Below are 23,991 nucleotides of genomic sequence, written 5' to 3' on the forward strand. Positions count from 1 at the left end.
TGCTTTTTTTCCCCCCTTATTTTTTTTCTTATTCTTCCAATAGAAGGTCTACATATTATCTAAACATCCTGCTCATCCTATAAACCTTGAACATCTTAATATGGTATCTAGCAAATGTTAGGTTCCCAACAACAACAACAACAAAATGTTGAATTTTCATTAATGCTGGGGAGATTTTTTTTTACATTCTATTTTTGTTCTTCCTTCAAATCAGTACCTATTATAAATTTATAGAGAATTGGAAAGTTCCAGAGTTGGTTGTCATACAGATGAATTTTCAGGTTGGCATTTATTTGCTCTAATATCCCTTAGGAGCCCTTAACAAATCTAGCTTTGGGACATGACATTGCCGATTTCCTGAGTTCGTGCTTCACTGTGAACCCAGTTACTGCCCGTTGTTATAATGTTGATATGGAAAAGGCAGCCACTGTATTTAGTAACTGTTGCACTAAATCATTCTCCAGCTGTCTGGGGGTCACAATCCATAGTCTTCAATAGGTATATCTGTTGTCAGTTTTATGAGCTTCAGGTTATATGAGTCATCTGTCGGCTTTGAGTATAGTAAGTGGTGTGGGCAAATGTTTTCCTCAAAATGTATTTTTTTTTAAAGACACACAATTACCAATTCATTTTTGTTCCTCAGATACAGAATTCACAAGCAATTTTGTATTTTAACTATATAATCCATCACATTATTATATTTTCATTTGGATCTCAGAGTCCAACTGAGACTATTGGAGATACATAGAGGACTGTTGGCCCTAAAACCTGACCTAGTTACCGCCTAGCATGTGCTTTATGGAAACCTGCTACGGAGGATGGGAAAGCCTCTAACTGTTAGAAAAACCAATTCAGTCTATTTCCCTCAAGGTGAGACAATAAATAACCAGATTAATGTATATACAGTCAACCTAATAGATGTGAGGTATTTTCACTCTAAGCACAAACTAACTTGAAATAATTACAGAAAACAAAGGAGAGAGGAGAAATGGTGTATTACAGGATCTTGCACGTGGAAATGTACATGAAAAGACACACACCTTGGTTCTGAGCTTCCCACTTCACAAGGGAAAAAAAGAAACATGATGATTACTTCACTTTCATTGTGTTTTACAACAGTGACTATCAAATTAGTACTCCCTGAGGGAGGTTGAAGACACATAGTTAAGACCTGGGCCTTTTAACTGTGAGTCAATCAGAGCAGCTCTATGTTCATCTGTTTTCCATACTGGGATAAGGCACAGGTTTTAGATTGACTACAGTCTGTATAACTTATTTTTTGAATTTTAATGTGATAAATGACTCATATAACTTGAGCAATCATATCATTCAAAAGGAGAATTTTTTTTCTGGTTGAGAGTTCTGGGAGTAATTTTCAAAGTATAGACTACTGAAAAAAAATAGCAGTTCCTCAGAAAAATACAGAGGCACATACAGCATGTTTATTTCTAAAATTGTTTCCCAGTAAAAGTCCAAGGCATAACAATTAAAGTGTGGTCCCATAAGACATTTTCAAATGGAGCTGGACTGATAGGATATAGGTATGTGGTTTCTAGTGATCAAACAAGATCTTATAGACTTACAAAATTAATTGTAATACAGTTTTATTTTATATTATTTTTATTAGTTTGAGGATTTATTCTCTTAATGTATTTATTTTTGAAAAGATAATGTGTGATACAAACTCCAGAATCTTCAAAAGGCATACTGAAAATAAGTCTCTCTCCCCACACTGTTCTTTAGCCTCTCTTGACATAACCATCTTACTAATTACTCATGTATCCTTCTAGAGGCATGAGAGGAAACACTGCATGCATTTCTACTTAGGGGATAAGATGCATGCATGAATAGAGTAGTATATGATGAGTGCTAGGTAAGTGATTGAAAATAAGTGCTTTAATAGTTGAACAGGAAGAGAGAAAAGATTTGGCTGGTTTACCTAGGGAAATCTTCACACTGGGGAAGTGATATTTGATTAGTCTCAAAGTATGAAAAAGCTGTTGGACTTTTAAGGGATTACTTAAAATTTTAAATTCTTTCCTTCCTGTGTTCAGAACTAATTGAGAATGAAGATGTAGGAGACAGACAAATCAATATCTAAATGTCAGTTATGTGCTTGATAAATCAGTTGGAGAACATGGCTTTACATCTGCAGCAAAACAGTTTGCTAACTCAATTCCCTCCAACCCTCTACCCTAGTTTGCTTTTGGGACACTCCAAGATGCTCAAGTTTGGGTATATAGAACAGACTGTCCCAGAAATGCTTCCTCTCATTGGTCCAGGGCAGAGAGTAAGGAAAAAAGAGTGAAGTTTCCTAGTACTTGGCCTCTTTGAGAAACGTGGGTCAATAGATGCTATGTTGTCATAGAAATCATTTTCCATCTTTCCACTAAGAGAAAGAGGCAGAGCATATCATATGATTTCACTCTTATGTGGAATTTAAGAAAGAAAAGAGAGGAGCATAGGGAAAGGGAATGAAATAAAACAAGGCGAAATCAGAGAGGGGGACAAACCATAAGAAACTCTTGATCATAGGAAACAAACTGAGGGCTGCTGGAGGGGAGTGGGTGGGGGGATGGAGTCACTGGGTGATGGACATTAAGGAGGGCATGGGATATAACGAGCACTGGGTGTTATATAAGACTCATGAGTCACTGACCTCTACCTCTGAAACTAATAATACACTGTATGTTAATTAATTGAATTTAAATAGTTTTTTTTTTTTTTTTTTAAAGAGGCAGAGCAGGAAGTCAGGAGTGTTGCTCAGATGGTTCTCCTTCATGGGAACAGTAGATGAAAAGAAAAAAAGTTTCTGTATCCTCACTCAAAAAAAAAAAAAAAAATGAGGGAAATCTGCAGAACTCACTCAATAAAAGACAGAATTTCTCCCAAGTCAAAAGCAGGAAAAGTAAGACATCACTATAATCCAACTGGTGGGAGTACTATCTAAGGGGAAAAAAATGAATCTAGAGAAAGTATTTGGTCAGAGAGGGGCACAAAGATAAAAATTTGCTACTTTGTGCCATATTTCCAGAATCGAGAAGTGGTGGGGTGGAGAAAGAAAGAAAGAGAGAGAGAGAAGGAGGGGAAGAAAGGTGTTGGCAATTGGTTAACAGCTCTGGGGGCAGGAGAGTTCTAGTTTGTAATGCTTGCTGATTTCTACGATATAAGTACACTCGCTGTGGCTGATTTCAAGCTATCAACATGACATAACTGAACATGAAATTGGGAAGTGGTGTACAGCCAGCTCACGTAGGTTAGTCCAAGGCAGTCCTAGTGCCCCACAGGAGGAGGAAATACTGGAGTGTGAGGACCTGAGCACTTCAGTAATGAGGAGATGTTCTTGGCAGTAGGGTGGGAATGGTGCACCTCCAGATAGGTCATTGTTTCCAAAATATGTTCTAGTAAAACCCAAATGTTTACAGAAGACCACTTGTTAGTCACATTGGGCAGTCAGCCTTAAATCAGCCAGAGCAACTCCATTTTTATCTCTCTTACGTTTTGTCTAAAAACGTTCTGAGAACCACAGGTTCTTATTTTTGTTGTTGTTGTACATTGTAAGCACTTTCCTAGAATGTAGTGCTCATTGTGCAATTTTTTAAAAAACGATTTGCTTATCATCCCGATTCCAGGTTTGGTAGAGTTGGCATCTCTACCCCACAAAGCTGAGTTTGCAACTGGCAGGCTGTCCAAGTGTATATGAATGAATAAAGTATGTAAGTATTGCCAAAGAAAGGAAAGAAAAATTGTAATACTTATGGCAAGCCCAGAAGTTGCCCCAGCTTCCCTGGACCATGTTTACAGTGTCAGCCCTTCCTGGAAAGAATACTTCTAAATACCTCAGAGCTGCTGGAGCTGCTGTATGGGTGAGGTATGAACCCAGATGAGCCAAAGCCTGACACGGGCCCTCAAGAAAGTAAGAGAGCACCAGGGGCCCAGCCTCAGGCCACCCTGATAGTCTCCTGTAGGAGGAGGAAGTTGTATGTTTACCCAATCCTGTCTCTCCAGTGCACTGTCCACCCACTTTACCGTGGAAAACCCCAGAACTTGACAGCAGCCCCCTGCCTAGGCTCCCTCAGGCTATGTTGTCAGCTCTCACACAGCCCAGTGGTCTATGCCAAAGCGCAGCATGCAGTCCTGGGATCTTCTGGATTCCCTTCCCTCTGTCCTCCTGTTCACTTTGCAGAGTATGATGACATGCATAGTGTTTTTGATGGAGGTGGGAATGTGAAGGGTTTGATTCTTGGGACTCGGAGGGACTGTCACTGAATTTTCCTATTCAGTGTGACCAAGACCCACCCAGAAAGGGAATTGAGGACGGGCATCAGAAGACATTGTTCCTGAACATACTGTAGGGTGAACTGATGCCTCCTTCCCACCACACAAACCCCATGTCTTTCCCGTGTTGAATTTGTGGCAACCTTGACAAAACCACGTGCACCACTAAGAGCCTGACACCGTGACCCTGGCCTCAACCACTGTGACAGGGCCAGAACCTCACCCCAGCCCCTCTGCGTCTCAGAACATCAACTGCTTTGTTAGGGTCCAAAGAAAAAGTCAATTCCGAATAATAGCCTTAGGACTTCTCCAAGGGTCTGGGCTCTGTGGTGGTGTTCATTCACACCCTGAGCTAGGATTTCACTAGCCATTCCCAACTTATGTATAATCTGTACAGAAGGCATCATCTCTGAAAATACTGTGGGTGAATCATCCAGCCAAATTTATATCTCCAAAATATCTAGCTTTTTCTAAGTGCTATGAATTAAAATAACACACTCAACTTATAAGTAAGTCTTTCTGAACATTAAGAAAGTGATTTTTTCATAAGAAAAATTTGCTTACAATGGAGACTTTAATAGGGAAAAATATTCCTTGAAGACAGGATGCAATTATATCATTTATATAAATTATTTATTCCCGGGGGTCTAAAAAACTGTAAAGCAATAACAAATTTTCTAGTTATTCATCGTTAAAAATCAAACAGTGATCTGCAATGGTGAATGCCAAGTAAAGCCACTCTTTAAATTTTTGTCTAGGTGACCAGTTGGCTTCTTTAGTGCATCTCTTCTGCAAAATATGGTAGCTATAGTCTAATGACCCCGAGTATGTATCTCTGGCATATTTCTCTTTCCTTAGCCTTCAGAAACATTTTCTGATTGCCTGTCAGATATCTTTATTTTTATGTCCAACCTGCAGTTTTTACTCAGGATGTCCAACACCAAATTCATCTGCCTTCCACCATACACTCTTTAATTCCCTATCTCATCGAAGGCATCACTATCTGCCCAATGACTAAGAAGGAAACATGGAAGTTATTCTAGAAAACTTATCCCTCCACATCTATCATTTATCAAATACTATTTAACTATGAAAGACTTGTCAAATCCATCCCGGTCTTTCCTTTCTCATGCCTTTAGGTCAGGCCTTCACTTCTGTATTATAATAACTTCCTAACTGGTCTCGTTTTCTTCCTGTTAATTTCCAAATTGCTACTAATTATTTTTCCAAATAAAGTTTGTACAACATTTATTCATTAATAATAACTCAATGAAAAATCTATGGATCCGTGAACTAAAACTGCTCTAAAAAATAGCCTTATTAAAAAAAAAATCCATGGACTTCTTAGGCACAAAAAAGCTTGCCACAGATTGTAAGACTCTTTATGCTCTGTTCCCAGCAAATTTTTTCAGTTTCATTTGCCAATGATTTCCCCAGAATAAGTAAGGTTTTGTTGTTGTTGTTGTTGTTGTTGTTGTTGTTGTTGTTTTTATTAAGCCTGCCCCTTCTAGACCATAAGCTCAAGACAAACATCACAAACTAATCACAGCAAACTTTCACATGATCAAGATACAACTTCAGAAGTTTGATTAATTAGTTCTGGCTTTGAAGCACTTGCTTACAAACTCATGGGAATTTTTTCATAAGATGCAGGATATTTGACAGCCCATTTATTCTCTCTCCCACTTTTTACATTATAACATCACTGGACTCTTTGTAATTCAAGAAACACGCTATGCTTATTTATGCCACCCTGCCTTTGAACATGCTGTTCTCTTTACCTGGAATTCTTTTCCCCTTTCATACCTTTCAGGTAAATTCATATTTCATCTGGGATATTTTTTCTCAGTGTCACCTTTTCTTTGTGATTTCCATGGCATGATCCCACCCACCCCAACTCCAAGGAAGCTAAATTCATTCTCCTCTGTGAATTATAATATGTATATGTTGACTCTTCAGATAGATTGAGTGAGCTTTTGAAGAAAGGAAAAGTCTCATATTTATCTTTGTTTTCTTAGTACTTAACATATTTTCTAGGACACTAGGTTTTTAATAAATGATTGCATAATTATTGAAATACACAAAAATAGACTAATTAGTTTTAGTTGTTTATAAAGCATGGAGCAAAAATCAGGTCTCATGATTAATCCTCATGATTACTACCAGTTAAAATAAGATGAATAATTCCCACAATGGATTAAACTTGTTAAATACTAAAGCATTCTGGTTCAAAGAGATGAGGAGAATCTAGTTAATCATAAGAATACTCACTTCATCAATAGGACCTAGTTAGAAATATAATTCTAAAAACCTTTTAACCTTTATTTCTTTTTATTAAGAGATAAAGAGACTGAGACTATAAAACATGGAAAATGTGTTTAAATTAGAAACAAACATATATATTTTAGGAAGATTGTTCTACCACTGTATCTACATGTACCACTATGTCTAAATATTATTTTCTCATAGAAAACATCATTCTCTGGGCATTCTATGGGCTTGCCATTTTGGTGGTGATGAGAAACATGCATTTGAAAAACAATATGGATAGAGGATGCTTTGCTTGACGTCTACTCTCAGTATTTGACTAATGTACTTGGAAGAAATCCATAAAATGTTTAACATAAAGATGTCGCACTAGAAGAGGCTTTTCCTTGCCAAATTTAAGATTGCCAGATATTTGGTTTGAACTTGTTTATATGAATAAATAAGGATCTGATCGTAATGTTGAACAATTATTGTTCTTGATTTCCTAGTCCATATCACCAGCAAAGATCCTCAATTCTTAAATAGGCACCATAGATAGAGTCTTTCTTAAATAGTCACCATGGATAGAGTTTATATATATTCTATTAGGGATTTTGTTCTTTTTATCAAGTCTTATACTTTTTTCTTTATTATTTCCTTATTCTTAAATCAGGGTTTTTTTGGAATGAGTTTATGGTGTCCATGAACCCCTAAAACTCCATACAAAACATTCTATGTATGTGCATATTCTCCTTGGAAAGAGCAGAGTTTTCTTAATTGTACAAAGGTTGCATGCTCCTAAACTAGGAAAATATTCTCTCTTTCTTTTTCACCCTCTCTTCTGAAGCTCTACAACTAGCAGAGCTTCATTCCCTCTTTATGTTTGGGTGAAATCCTGATTTCTAGTCAATAACAGCAATGCTCAAACTCACTCTTATGCTCTAGACTTGTATTTCCAAATGCTGCTGGACTAAACCCTTAACTCATTATGTCATTCTAAAATTCTTATTGATGGCCTACTAACTGCATTGGCATTGGAAAGACAAGACAGCCTTCAAAGACATTTTTATATAACTATCATTTACTGAGCATGTAATATGGTCCAGGAGCTGTGCTAAATATTTTACCTGTATTATTAAATTCTCACAACAAATCTGTGAGGTTTACAGAAAAGGAAACAGAGTTTCAGTGAGATTATGTAACCTACTTAAAATTGCATAACTGTACAGTTGAGGGATACAGAGAGGTCTATGCCAAGGCACAGCATGCAGTCCTGGGATCTTCTGGATTCCTTTCCCTCTGTCCTTTGAATTTGAATTGGCATTTGTGTTTCTGGGGTCCAAATTTTTGATTGCTGTGTTATACTGTGTCTCTTATAGTATAATAGCAGATTAGAATTGGAAGCAGGTCACTACAATAACATATATACTATGATAAATACTGGATCATCTCCTACTTAAAAAAATCTCATGATTTCCAGTGGCCTAGAGGATCAAGTCCATACTGTTGAACCCAGTTTATAATCTGGCCTCCGTCTACTTCTCAGTCCTCGGTTGCCAGCATACTTCCCATATACATTCTAGCACCTAGTCACACAAAACTCCTGATTCTTTTCTCGATACCTCATGTTCCCCTCTCAAACTTATTTGTCTTGTATATGTCATCCAGTAGGCTGGAAATCATTTGCCTGTTCCTCTTCTTAGAAGAGTTTATTTTCAAGATCTATTCACTTAAGTAACTCCCTGAGGCAAAATTAGTTGCTCCCTGTTCTCCTATAACTTTATGCCCCTACCATAAGGCTGGAATATGTTACCAGGTGTTTACTGATCTTTCTCCATTCCTAGGTAGGTCCTAGAGGAGAAACGCTTTTTCAGTTTTTCTAGTATCAGTGATAATGGCAGGTATTCAATCATGAATTATATTCAAACAGTGTAATGGCAGGTATTCAAAACATGTTTGTATAATGAAAGGTATACAGTCTTTATCTGCCTTTGAGGTTGAGCATCTCTATTAGAGAGGAAACTTCAACAGTACATACCTTTGATATAGCCATTTTCCTATACACATTAAAATTTAAATGATTTTAAATATTATGGATATGCTCCAAAACATAAATTTTTAAAATTTATATTACATATCCTCTTGAAGTTTGTCTTCAACTTTTGAGAAGCTGACACAAATCTGAAGGGAAAATTGTTATAAGAAGATATCAATAAGGTGATATTTTCTAACTTGGTTACTTGGTATAAGAATCATTTTGCACAAGAAGATAAATGCCAAAATAAAATATAAGAGAAGGAGCACCTGGATGACTCGGTTAAACGACAGGCTCTTGCTTTCAGCTTAGGTTATGATCTCAGGGTGATGAGATGGAGCCCCATGTCAGGCTCTGTGCTGGGCAGGGGGTCTGCCTAAGATTCTCTCTCTCCCACTCCCTCTGCCCCTCCCCCATTTTCTAAAAAATAAATAAGAGAAGACTTGGAAGTGATATAAAAAAGCCTCTGAAAGTCTGTTTAAAAGGAAGAAGATAATGATTAATATTGGAGGGAAGGTGCTTACACAATTCAATAGGAGAAAGAACAGTCTTTCTTCTTTTTAGAGAGAGAGAGAGAGAGAGAGAGGAGGGGCGGGGGGGCAGAGGGAGAGAGAATCTTAAGCCAGTTCCACGCCCAGTGTGGCACTTGCCATGGAGCTCGGTCTCAGGACCCTGAGATCATGGCCTGAGCCGAAATCAAGAATTGGCTGCTTAACTGACTGAGCCACCCAGGTGCCCCTAGTCTTCTCAACAAAAGTGCTGGAATGCCTGGATACCCAGATGCAAAAGAATGAAGTTGCTTCACATTATGTACAAAAATTAACTCAAAGTGGATCAAATTTCAAATGTAATAACGAACATGTACAAAAATTAAAGTGGATCAAATTTCAAATATAATAGCTAACACTGTAAAACTCTCAAAAGAAAATGTACAGGCAAATCTTTCTGACTTGAGTCTGGTTATGATTTCTTAGATGTGATACCAAAAGGACAAGCAGCAAAAGGAAAACAATACATTAATTGGACTTCATCAGAATTAAAAGCTTTGTGCATCAAAAGTCACTATCAAGGAAAAAAGATAACCCACAGAATACAAGAGAATATTTGCGACTCATATACCTGATAAGAACCTAGAAGTCACAATATTTAATTCTTACAACACAATAAAATAACCTAATTGAAAATGGGCAAGGAATTTGAATAGGTATTCCTCCAAACAAGATAGACAAATGCCCGATAAACACATGAAAAGATGCACAACATCATTAGTTATTAGAGAAATGAAAATCAAAACCATAACCAAGTGGCTACTAAGATAGCGATCATAAAAAAGAATAAGAACAAGTGTGACATGGGTATGGAGACAGTGGAAGCCTCAGACCTTGCTGATGACAATGGAACATATTGCAGCCACTTGGGAAACAGTTTGGCAGTTCCTCAAAAAGTTGAATGTAAAGTCACCATATGTCCAGCAATTGTACTTCTAGATGTATACCCAAGAGAAATGAAAACATATGTCCACACAAAAACTTGGACATGAATGTTCATTGTAGCATTATTCAAAATAGCCAAAAAGTGGAAACAATCCAATTGTCCATCAACTGATGAATGGGTAGACAAAATGTGATCTATCAACACAGCGATATGTCATTCAGCCATAAAAAAAGAAAGAAATACAGATACGTACTACTACATGGGTGAACCTTGAAAACATTATGGGAAGTGAAAGTAGCTAATCCAAAAGACCATATATTGTATGATTTCATTTATAGGAAATATCCAGAACAGACAAAGCCCTAGAGATGGAAAGTAGATTAGTGGTTTTCTAAGAGCTGGCAGGATGGGAATAGAGTGACAATGAATTACTACAGGTTTTTTTGGGGGGCAGGGGAGTGATGAAAATGTCTCGGAATTAGATAATATTGATGGCTTCATAACCTCATGGATACACTGAAAAACACTCAGTTGTACACTTTTAAAATGGTGAATTTTATGGTATGGAATTTTATTTCTTTTTTTTCAAAAGTACCTGTTTCATAGGGTTGTTGTAAGATTAAGTGAAAGAAAGTATGTAAAATGCAAAGGACCTACATTTGATATACACTAATTTTCATTTTTTTTTTTTACAAAGGACTAAATGGAAAAGATAGACATTCATTTTTGAGAATTGAAAATTTACATAAATAATATGCAATTTATGTAAGCTATATGGAAAGTAAATGCAAATGTGTTAAAACTTCATCAACTACTTCTTACAGCTTACGTATCGAAAGGAAGATGATGGATCACTTTATCCACATTATCCTGACTAGCGCAGTTCGTGCTAATATGAATGCACCAAGATGTTTGTCCTTCTCATAAGTATCACCACAATAACTAAGACAAGTCGTTGGCCTCGGGATAGACACAGCACCCCATCCAACAACTGAGTGAACCAATTACTGAATTGCCATTGTAATTAGTATTTTGGTTGCTACGTAAATATCTACACAACAGATACTTGAAAAAATACAATGCAATCACAATTATGTCAGAGTTTCATATCATCATCAACAGAACCACTATCTGGAGGCAAAAAAACATTTTAAATGATTAGAACTAAATTATGTGAGCCTATAATCTTTGGGTGTAATATGTAGTGGTGAGCATTTAATTTTAAACAGTAGCATTGCACATTGTGAAAGTCACCTTATGTCATAAGAAGTGAATGCAACTAATTGTTTACGGTTCTATCTTCCTGAAAGTTGTGCATGCTGCACTAAATGTTCAATGTGTCCTTGACCAAAAAATAATACAATATTAATTTTGTTTTGATGACAAGTTGACTTCATGCAAAAATAGATAAAAAACCTAGCTAAGTACAGCGGTTTTAGGAAATCCTTGCTCCCTAGGTTGTGGGGTCTCTAAAGAACTTCTTTCGTAATAATGTCATTTCAAAGAACATTCTCTAAATTCACCAAAGTTTAATGACAAAGAAACAGAATAAATGTTATCCAGTTTATTGGGCCATACTCTGGAAGTAAATGCCAAACATTAAAATTCAGAGAAGACCACAGTCATGAAATGATTCACAGTTTTAAGTGAATTAAAAATGAAAAACAACAAACAAACGAAAACAAGCACATCCAATTTCCTGAAACAATTTTTTCTTCTGAGTTCTAAGTTGAGCTTTAGTTATCCTGTGACAGGCAGTTCACAACAGTGGGAAAAGAAAGGGAAAAAAGGAGGAAGGATAGAAGGAAGGGAGAGAAAAAGAAGGCGGGAGAGGGAGGGAGAGATAGAGGAATGAAAGAAAAAGGGAAAAATAGAAGAACTAAGAAAAAGAAACAAAAATCATAGGAAGAAAAACTGAAGGAAAGAAATGGAGGCTTTGCCTAAAACAAAACAAAACGAAACAATAAAACAGCATCACAGTGTGACTGTTACTTTCCAAACTAATGGCTAATGTCTGTTCGTGCAGTTCTCTAGTATATAATAAAACTTAGAAGAAATGACTGTTATCTCACTAAGACCAAATTCATCATGTCATACAGATGTGTCATAGGCTAAATGCGTAGTATGTAACTTCTTTATTCTCTAAATGACTTACATTTCTAAAAATCTACAAAGCCAGTTAAGTTTCACAATACATGAAACCATTGTAGACATTTGAATAGGTATTTTGGGTTGGAATTCAAAATCCCTAAAATGGGATAACTATGGTTTAGAGTGTCCTGTAAGTTCCCCACCGAATTCCCCAGCTACTGCACCCAGGTGCACCCATCCCCCAGATGCTCTGTGTGTTGGCTGACCAGGCTCACCGCTTCCCCTTTTTCCTTAACATTTCCCTCTGCTCTATGGAAGTCATTGCATTCTGCATCCAGGGGGTTATCCTTCCTTCCCTCTTCGTTAACACAAGCCAGACCTCTTGCCTCAAGGTGGGACCAACTCTGGATGCAATTCTTGCCTCAGAGTTGCCCGTAGAAGCAAGTTAAAGCTGGGCTCCAGGTGTTTCATGTGCCTGCTTAGCTCCTTCTCCTCCCCTATTCCTACTTCCCACATTCCCTTCTCCTGAGAACACTCCTTCTGTAAAAGCTCTTTAGAAATGCGATCTGAAACAGAAGGGAAAGAATTTTCCCTTGCAAACATTTTAGGAATAATAATTGTTTATGAAATAATTATTTTTAAAAAATATATTATTCCCAGCATGTTCTTTTAGTTTGAGGTAATTCTGTTAAGTTTTAAGAAATGAGCTAGAATCATGAAATCTGAATCAGAACTACATACACCAGCAGAAAAATTTCATTAAGCAATTTTTCCAATATCTTTAAACTTCACTTGCCAAGCAAGAATTTCTTTCTTTCCTGGCCTTTAGACCTTGGCCCGGGTTTCCTTGCCTTCCTCAAGCCCTGTTTGCTGGGATAATGCCTCCTCTTCAGGGCTTAGCTTGTCATTTCAGAATGCCTGAGGTTAGGTGTCCTTTTTATGTGCTTTCAGAGTACATTGTACTTACCATAATCTTCAAGCTCATCACACTCCATGGTGACATTCTGTTCACTCTGCCCTGCATGCCCAGGACATTTTCTGAAAGCAAGGCAAGGACTGTGTCTTATTCTTTATGCTATCCCCATTGCTCAGTGCACAACAGATACTTGAATATTTGTTGAGTGAATGCATCCTTTATAACTATTGAATGAATATTATACTGTACAATTAATGAAATTATCTGGCTTGAGCCCATAAACTATCTCACAGATCATCTTCAATTACAAGTAATATACCAAACTTGTTATTGACATCTGAAAATAAGAGGCACTATAGCTGAGAAAACTTGCAAGTGACTAAACCAAGATAAAAAATCATGAATGTAATTTTTAGGATATTTAACATCAATAAAATGTCCAGGCTAGGGGCACCTGGGTGGCTCAGTCGGTTAACCATTGGACTCTTGGTTTCAGCTCAGGTCACAATCTCACAGTCGTGGGATCCAGCTCCATGCCAGGCTCCACATAAGTGGGGAATCTGCTTCAGATTCTCTCTCCTTCTGCCCCTCCCCTGCTTTCTCTCTCTCTCTAAAATAAATTAATAAAATCTTAAAAAATAACATCCAGGCTATGTTATAGTGAGTGTATAAATTCAACTCAATTAAATACGTATTGATTAGGCACTTAACATTTCACCAGCACATCCTTCAATCATGTGGGAAATATGGCTTATTAACAACAAAAATCATAAATAATACAAGATATAAGCTAATACGAAGAACACTTGGCACGAGACAGTGCTTTATGAAATTAATGGGTTCAGTTTGAGTAAGTGGAAAGAGGTTTTCCAACTAAATGTGATGCTGAGCAGAGAAGCATAAATTTGTCATATTCAGGAATTCATAAGAAAATTGGTCTGATTGAAGTGGAGGGCATGTGTTAGGGAATGGGGAAGATACAATTAGATAAGAAAGCAAAGTTATATGAGTTGATGAGGTTTCTTAAGATGGCTATTTAAAGTTGATTTGATAGAAAAGGGGAAATTATAGGGTCTTGAGAAGGGAAGTGGAGTATGTATTCAGAACAAACTATTTTCAGAACAAAATTCATGGTAGTATTTAAGATGAAATGGGGATTTCTCAGATAAATCTAAAACTTAGGAACTAATTAAGGTTAGAATTGGCTATTAAAGAAATGATAGGTTTAATCATGAATATAGAGTTATATGATGGAAATAAATAAGCTTAAATAAGGGTTATATGTGAAAATAAATAAGCTTTATTCACAGAAACTGTGAATATTCACAGTTCTAGAATTCACAAACTAGAAAATTCAATCTAGTTTATTCTGTCCAATATTTAAAATTATCTAAGAAAGCCTAGGAGAACTAGAGGGTCTTTATCACAAATGAGGTCCAAATGAATTTAAGTCCTGAGGAGACCAAGATCAATATAATAAGACCAATATAACAAGACTCTCTCTGTATATATCATGAGATATATATATGATGTATATATATTCTAAGAAAGTATCAAGGAAAAAAAAAAGCCAGTGGAATAAGTCCTTTTAGAAGAGGCAAAATAAAAAACTCATTGCAAGTCTAAAGAGTACAAAAAAAGACACAAATATAAATGGAGATAAGAGTTAGGAGCCAGGCTGAAACTGGAGAGCAGTGAAGGCAAGTCAGGAAATTGATCTAAAGAGAATTGATGCCTTAACGGTGGCTGGGCATATGAGCAGGTTTAAAGGTAAAATGTGTCTTGGCTCCACATATACAACAACAAATGTTTCTGGAAAAAGGTGCTAAAAAGGATTTTACTTATATTTGTATTTTATTTTATCCCTTTAGAAAGTATGAGGACACAGAGCAAAATTTTTTCAAATCTGCTCAAAATCTTGACAGACTCAGAATGATGTCTGTCAGTACATTTCCACTCATGGAATTAGCCATAGTGCTTCTAATGATTACCATCAGAAAAATGTAACATTAACAGGAAAATAGAAAATTGAAGTGAAAACTATTCACTTCAGTTATAAAAGAAGGCATCATTCAAACTCAGGGACTTTCTTAGGAACTAGAGATTTATAATATCTAGCTACCTAATAAATATACAATTGCTTCTCTCTGTGTTATTTGCCAAACAGGACCGATACTTCACAAAATGTGTTTAGACCAATATTATCTGAGTAGAATTAATGACAGGAAAATACCATGAGACAATTTTAACAGCTGTTGGTCATATCATGTCTACCCATCTTTCAAAAAAGAGGAAACAGTATTGACTAGACTTAGGTGGTACGGTTTGGTCTTCTCAACCACCCGCACAGTATGAATGAGATTTGCTTATGTGTGTATTAACTAGGGTTCAGTTCAGGAAACAGAATAAGGTCCAGGTACTTTAAGTAGACAGAAATTTAATGGAGGGAATTAAAAGCTTACAAAGTAATTGGAAAGGCTAGAGAGAGAGGCTCTAGGCTGGGCATCGAGGAACATTTCCAGAACACTGTGGAACTGACCTATTAGGGGAACTTCTACTCCTACTTCAGTCAGAAAGGTGAAGAATCCAGATGTCACCTCAGAATTTATTGAGTTCAGAAACACACCACTGTAACTACCAATAAGGAATCAAGAAACCACCACCGTGGCCACCGCAATAGCCTCTCAAATCCCACGAAACAAGAACTGGGATGCTGGAAACTATCTTACAAAAATCATGTCTTCACAATCTCGCTTGTTGGCAGAAAACAAAGCAAGCAGCAGGAAAATGACCTTCACTTGACTTCTGCCTTCCAAATCTCAACAAGTGCATTCTAATTGGCTGAACCTAATTTTCATCTGCAACTTTGATTGCATGGGAATCTGGGGACTCCGCAGTCCAGAAATGCACACTATATAAAGTGGAGAATAGTTGCGATTTGGCCACATCCACAATACTGTGATTCAAAGACTTTAGAAATTTCTCATCCAAGGTCACAGAACTAGCGAGTGTTAGAGCAACAAACTTGAATTCAGAGATTTTGGCAACTTGCCCAGTGCTCTTTCCACTACATCAGTCTACAGCACTGATTACTCTCTGAAGACATTTGCCAAAGGAGACATATTTTCAAATCTTGTGCTAATTATATTTTTCACTGAAGCATTAATTCAGGCATCTGTGAATATTGTTACCTTTTAGTCTTATGTCAAATCTCGTTCTTCTTCCAAACTCAGACTTAATCTTATTTTACAGTACTTACAGTTAAACCAACACTGCAAGGGTTTAATACCTTTGAGTATTTTTCTCAGCAGGCTTGCCGCTTAATCCATTTAATGTCAGAACAACACAAACCAAACCTTCTTATTAAAATGGGGGAAAGGACATTCTTAGAGACTGCATTAGTGGCTTTCTTTCTGAGGAGTAAAACCTGCCAGTATGGCAATATTTGTACCTTATCTTTATTTTAATTTGTGTTTTCTCCTGACCATATAAGAAAAACATTTAAAAAGAAAAGATCTGGGATGTCAAATCCTCTTGAATTTTAATCATACATAAATGAAAAACAGAAGAATGAAAATCCTTTTAAAGAAATCTTCCTAAGTTTGTATTTCAATATTAAAATTAAAAATAGAGAACATGTAAATAAAATATTTGGATAAATGGAAAATTTATAATGCATCAGTAATATCTTATTAATATCAATTAAATTGTAATTTTCATTCCAAATGCTTTTTAAAGGAACTTTGGAAACATTTTTATTTGCACATTTAATGATCTAAGTACAGAAATTCCTTACCTATACATTAAAAGGATATAAATTACTAGATATATGTCTGTTTAGACCTAACAATACTATGTTAAAAATGAAAAGAAGGGGTTAAATTCATGTTACTACATAAAAAATTCAGTTCTTGCAAAGTTAACATGTAACTCCGAAATATTCAAGAATAACTAAAAAGTCAAAGTTTGCATTTTTTATCTTTCATCTACTTTCTTTCTACAGTGAAAGCACTTTATCAGGATTCAGATTACTGTTTTTACTAATATAGGTGTGTGTTGACTTATTTTTTTGGTGATGGTGGTGGTGGTGATTTGCTCCAAAGAATCGTGTGAAAAGTTGCCAGAAATCTGAGCACTCACGAAATTTTATTTTAGGTAATATGGAAAAACACAATATCTAATAAATTAAATATTTGAAAATCCTGGTTTCTGAAGATAAGGATTGTTTATGTTATAAAATAGTCTAGTTGGCATTTCTTTAAATACTAACAAATTCCAAAATAATTATTTGATATCCATGCTCTTTTTTAGAAACACATTTGCTTTACATGATTCTCTATTTATTGACTCAGACAATCAGAAAGGATTCAACCCAAAGCAGGGACTGAAAGAATTTAGGAGATCTGTTCAAAACTGGGAATGAACTGAATCCTCCCAATATTATTTCCATCAGGACTCCTTGCCTCTGTAAAGGCATATGGGAAGTCGATCTATGTTCAGGCAGGAAAGAAACTCAACTAAAGTTTAAAGTTTTACAAGGGAAATTCTTCCACCCTGCCTTAGGAGGGAAGGGTGGAGAGCCTGGTGTTACACAGGACACTCCACCCTCAGCTACATCCCTTTGATTAATTATGTAACCAGATCTCCTTTATCATTATCAACTTACCAATCAGGTTAATGGCAGATTTTTACTATGCTTGGTACAGGGTTTGACTGAGAAGGGTCCTAAGACCCTTATCATTCTTGTTCTGCTAGCATTAATGTGAAAAGATTTAGCTTGGCGTGCACGTTAACATTTTTCCCCAAAGATTTTTTTAAAGCCTATTATTTTAAGGTGGGGGGTGGGAGGGATGGGGTGGCTGGGTGATAGACATTGGGGAGGGTATGTGCTATGGTGAGAGCTGTGAATTGTGTAAGACTGTTGAATCACAGACCTGTACCTCTGAAACAAATAATACATTATATGTTAAAAAAAAAAAAAAAAGAAGAAGAAAAAGAAGATAGTAAGGGGAAAATGAAGGGGGGGAATCGGAGGGGGAGATGAACCATGAGAGACTATGGACTCTGAGAAACAAACTGAGGGTTCTAGAGGGGAGGGGGTGGGGGGACGGGTTAGCCTGGTGATAGGTATTAAGGAGGGCCCGTATTGAATGGAGCACTGGGTGTTATACCCAAACAATGAATCATGCAACACTACATCAAAAACTAATGGTGTAATGTATGGTGATTAACATAACATAATAAAATAAAATAAAAAAAATAAAGTGCTTCCCAACAAAAAAAGAAACCTATTATTTTAGCATATAAGCCTTACAGATATAAATCCTAACTATTGATGCATTTATAAAGTCTTATACAATTCAGGGAGTATATGCAAGAAAATGGATAAAAAAATTTCAGATTTATAGCATAAGAATAAGTAAAACAATATTTGTAAGGTATGAGAAATTTAGACTAGGATTAAAATACAAATGAAACTATTAGTTTTTTAGTATGTATAACTAATGAATACAGTAAAATGAATGATTTGTAGTTAGCGTAAACCAAATTCTTGAAATGCACAACTACTAACACTTATTTTCCTTAGCCCACAGATGCTACAAAATGGGGATTTTAGGCTTCTAGGTTTGTTCTCACACTGAAGTGCAGAAATTTCATGGGAGTCTTTTTTCACTTATCTTTCATCTGTTTCCTGGAATATCAAGGGTTAGAGCAAGATCTAAAGCTTTATCTTAGCGAGAGTTGGGTGATTAATATATCACTCCTGGCTTCATCTCTCACTGAAGCAGTTATTAGGCTTCAAATAATTATTTTGTTTCTGAATTCTAAACTTGAGGTAAAAGGTTGTTTTCTTACTTTATCTTCTTATTGTGAAAATTTTGAACATATGGTAAAGTTAAAAGTGTAACACAACAAATAGTTACATAGCCTTCACAGTTGTATATGTGTATATATGAATATGCATGTCTGTTTATATGTATGTGTGTGTGTGTAATTTTTTTTTTTTTTGCTAGACCATTCTTGGATAAGTTACAGACACCAGGATATTTCACACTTATATATTACAGCATGCATTTCCTGAGAATACAACTATTATCCCTAAAAATCTTGATGCCCAGGCCATAACCTATATCATGAAATCAAGATCTTTATAAAGAAACCCTAGACATCCAGGTGATTATAGTGTACAACAAAAGTTGAGAACCACTGTCTACAGATGAGTAAATCCAAGTTAAACATTTTCAAGAAAGAAAACATTGTTTTCTTTCTTTTTAATATGCATAAGAAACTGCTAGTCTTTAAAGTTTAGCAGGTCTAAATTAAAGATTTTAGATCAGAATGGCGCAGTCATTTACATTTCCTTAAGTTTTCCTTAGCATGTTTAATATAATTTTAAAAATATCTCTTTAATATAAAAGTATTTGATCTTTATTTCTTCTACATGATCATTTAAAATGCATAAAATATGTATCATAAGAATCCCAAATATATTTATATGTAAAGTTAATGGTTTTAAACAAAAAATGTTTATACATTTGTATTGTTTAATAAATGTTTCATAGATCAGATATGAATCTTAGCATGTGAAACATAAAACTTTTTTAAAGATTTTTTTTTATTTATAATTTGAGAGAGAGAAAATGAGAGAGAGAGAGCACATGAGAGGGGGGAGGGTCAGAGGGAGAAGCAGACTCCCCGCCGAGCAGGGAGCCCGATGTGGGGCTCGATCCTGGGACTCCAGGATCATGACCTGAGCCAAAGGCAGTCGCTTAACCAACTGAGCCACCCAGGCACCCTGAAACATAAAACTTCTTCATAACCTATCCTGTAATCAAATTTCACATTTATAAAGTTCCAACAAGCAAAAGTCAAAATCTAAAACGGAATGCATGTTAAAAATAAATAAATAAATAAATAAATAAATAAATAAATAAATAAATAGAATACATGTGAATGTTTTAAGAATGTTCTTTCACATGCTAAAACTCTTAATGTTTCTTACAATAAAACATTATCCCTAAGTAAACAAAAATAATTTTGACTCACAACAAATTATTCCTACATTTTACTGTAGTTTTCTTGTTAGTGTTAAGATGAGCACTGGCCCAAAATGTATTTCACCAATTCTTCAACACCTGTTAATTACTTTCTGTTTTTGGCTTCTGCCTATGACATTGTTGTGGAATATCGAAGCAAGGAAAGAAGGCATTAAGCATTTAGAAATAGCCAGTAGATATTTATGTCTGCTCTTTTGTGTTAGAGTCAAAACAAGTGACGTATAAACTGATTATTTTTAAGAAATGAAACAAACCAGTTCACATTTAATAAATTAAATATTTTATAGTGGAATAGAAGTCATAAGACTTACATTCTAGGCTATGATAAGCAGACCATAACTTTATCTCTCTGGGCCTGAGGTTTCTCCTCTGTTAAACAAAGGGTTTAGCTCTGTTACAGATTCTCAGACTTTCCCAGTTCATGGTATTCTTAGTGTGTCAGTAATTTTTTCACAACATCACAGGGTAAAAGGAAATACCTTACAATCCCATTTATTAAGTAGTTAGGCCCAAACTTCTTATATATGTCTATCCTAACCTTTAGTAGCCATTTAAAAAAAATAATGCACATACATTTTTTTAAAATTTTTATTTCATTCTTAATGAGATGTGCACATCTATTGGGCATGTTACAAATTCTCAAACTTGGAATTGGATTGGAAACCACTACCCTCATTTCCTGTTCCAGTCATTTTCTCGAGGTCCTTGTGTTTTATAACTACAACTTAAAAAAACCCAGCATCACAAAGATATGATGCAATCGAATGGAAGAAGTACAATTTCATGCTGAAGTTCTGAACTACATGGAGCCAGTGGTTTGCACAGTGTCCAACCGATGTCATTGTGTTGGCGAAATGAAATGAATGAATACGTGTACTGTGACAAAATAGGGTTAGCATTCAATTTAGTTATTTTCCTTTATTCTAAAACAGCTGCTATTTTAATAGCATTCCTAAAACTTAGTTCTTTTTCTCATAATACTTAGCAGGAAAAAGGAACTCATAGACCTATAGCTGCATCTGAAACCTCAGAAAGCAATCTCACATAAACTAAATAAAAGGCTAACATTGCGTAAGTCAGTAAAATATTCATAAATTCTTATAGGCAAATTATTTGTTATAAGAAAGAAATCATGTTATTACATAAAAATTGATCACAGAAAATTTTAAAATCTGACTGATGGCCACAAACCACACTTTGAGAACCATGTTCCACAGTGGTCATGTTAGAAGTAGAAAGTGATAGCTTCTAGAAAATGGCAACTCTTTTTTTTTTTAATGGGATTATACTACAAAGACTGATTTCATTGACATACTAAGCAAAAATTGTCAAGGAAGTGAATGGTGTTACTATTAAAGTGAAATAAATTCTGAAAATCTTATTCTTATGATCTATTATACAAAGATCAGTTACTAAACTAAGACTGTGATATGTATAGCATCACAGGATTTCTGGATAATGAAAAAAAGTCCTGAAGTCAAGCAGAAAATTAGGGTGTGGAAGTAGGACAAAATCAGATAGAGAATGATTATACCAAGCAACTAACACCTTTAAAAAGGGTAGACATTTTGTAAAAACACTAAATTAATATTGGTTCATGGGATTTAGTACATTTTGTATATCTCTTTTCTAAAAGGAGTTTTAAGTTACACAATAAATAAAGTTTCAATATGCATTTTTTACCCCTGAAGTTCCTATCCTAGGAGGAAATTATTTGTTTATACTTTATATATTTTAGATAGAACGGTGATGGACAGGAATACAGACATGAAGAAATAAAAGAGAAGGAAAGATAGAGACATCAAAGTCCCCTGTGTGCACTGTCATCTTTGGGAACTTGGTCCCTCTTTTGCCTTAAACTAAAAGCCAGCTGTCCTTGAGGCTATCATCTCCCAAATGGTGCTCTCATCACACATCCAGGATATAGGGTGGATGTCCACCTACTTCCCTGTTGCTATTTTCCAGATTACTTTTACTTCCAGACTTGTAAAATTAAAACAAAAACCATCAACCACAAAACACACCTGGTTTCTTTGCAGATCCTGCTAGAATACCCACCTCATCACATCTCCCTCATCTTTCTGATCAAAAGTTACCAGCCTACTACATCTCATCCACTGTCCTCCTTTTCCCCCAGCCTCTGTGGAGTAGTGCTCCTCAAACTTTATGTACACTTGAGTTACCTGAAAGATCTTGTTAAATTCAGATTCTGACTCAGTAAGGACAGCCAGAGAGTCTGCATTTCTTATAACTCCCTAACAAAGCTGTGGACCGCTATGAAGAGTCAAGCACTAGAGAAGCTATTTTTGGTATTACCTAGCCTAATATATACTCCTAACTCCCCTCTTCTGCTGTGGCACTCATTCCTTTCTGTCTTTACTGTTTTTAGTATTTATTGTTCCTTCACTGCTCCTTGTATTTCTTATACAGTCAATCCCAATCTCCTCTCTCTCAATTGCTTGTCACCCATTAAAACATACACGTGCACATGCACACAATTTAACCTTTTACTCCCCTCCTAGTTACCATACTAGGTCTTTCCCTTTCACAGCCAAACCTAAAAAAAAAAAAAAAAAAAAAAAAAATAGAATTGTCTGCTTATGCCATTTTTTCATCATGAATCCAGTTCTGTGTCCACCAACATAATGTTCATTACTGACATATGTTCACTAAAGTCACCCATGACTCCATGTTGAGAAGCCAACAGACATTTTCAGTTCTCATCTTATGTGGACATATCAACATCATTCAGTGAACCACTCCTGACATTTTTCCACTTTGTTCTCCATGACATGATGATCAGCTTATTTTTCTGTTACCATTCAAGTGACTTTTTTACAATTGGTTTTTTAGGCCCATCATCTTCTGTTTAGCTATTAGATATTATATATTGAAATTCTTTGGGGCCTAGTCCTTCTTTACTAGCATATATTTGTATCTTAAAATCTCCGTACTCTGTCAGCTAAATGCAAATGACGTCTAAATTTATGTCTCCAGCTTATCCTGACTTCTCTGAGTTACAAACTTGTGTATTCTATGGCCTACCTGACATTTTCCCTTAGATGTCTCAAAGGTACCTCAAACATAAGAGATCCACGCTAAATTAATAATTTCCCCCAAAGTACATGCCATATCACATAACCAGATACATAGCCCAGAAAACTATTATTAAGTTTCTGATACATCCTCTTCCCTCACTGTCATATGTCCACTCTATCCTCCAAGATTTCCCAAATATCTATGGAATCTATTCAATTTTCTTCATCTCTATCAATATCTCCACTGTAGTATCAATAACTGTCATCTCCAGAGTAGTCTAGTCTTTCCTAGCAGTATTACCTCCATCCATTCCATTCTGCTCCTCCCTCTTTAATCTGTTCTACACCCAAGATATGATGATATTTTTTAAACACAAATTTCACCATTGATGCCCCGAGCTTATTTCAGTCCCTCTTACCTGCCAAGCTCCTTCCCACCAAAGGGATGTTGCTTGTTGTTTCACCGGCTTGGGATGCTCTTCCCCTATTTTCTCCTAGATAACCCTGTTTCTCCTTCAGACCTCAACTCAATTACCACTTTTTGGGAAAGCCTATCTTTGCCTTAATGAGTAGGTCAAATTTACCTAACAGATTACAATATTACACTATTCTTGGACATTTGGTACATTTCTGGTTTTGTTTACCATTATCTCCCCAGTACTAGCACAATTCCTGACACAAATTCCTGTTACCCTCAAAATATCTCTTGAGGAATTAATGTATGGAGAGGATAATATCAGTTTAAGAATCCCAAATAGTATGCCTTTGGAGTTTCTATTTCTGTAATTATTGAAGGATAAGGTGGAGGGAGATGAATTAGGGATATTGCAAAGAATAAAATGTAATAGCATTTGCTGTAATAATTAGATAGAAGTGGAAGGGGAGTTGAAGATG

General features: G+C 35.8%; 1 long non-coding RNA gene across 1 annotated transcript in view; it reads right to left on the reverse strand.

Moving 5' to 3' along the window:
* Positions 1-23,761, reverse strand: part of LOC113911862 — a 36,279-nt gene extending 12,518 nt beyond the window's left edge. The window contains exons 1-2 of the long non-coding RNA XR_003516609.1: positions 23,517-23,761; positions 13,053-13,123 (exon numbers count right to left, since the gene is read on the reverse strand). This is a non-coding gene — a long non-coding RNA (uncharacterized LOC113911862). The remainder of the gene's footprint in view (positions 1-13,052; positions 13,124-23,516) is intronic.
* Positions 23,762-23,991: the final 230 nt, after the last annotated feature.

Source organism: Zalophus californianus, chromosome 12 (genome assembly GCF_009762305.2).
Source record: "Zalophus californianus isolate mZalCal1 chromosome 12, mZalCal1.pri.v2, whole genome shotgun sequence".
NCBI lineage: Eukaryota > Metazoa > Chordata > Mammalia > Carnivora > Otariidae > Zalophus > Zalophus californianus.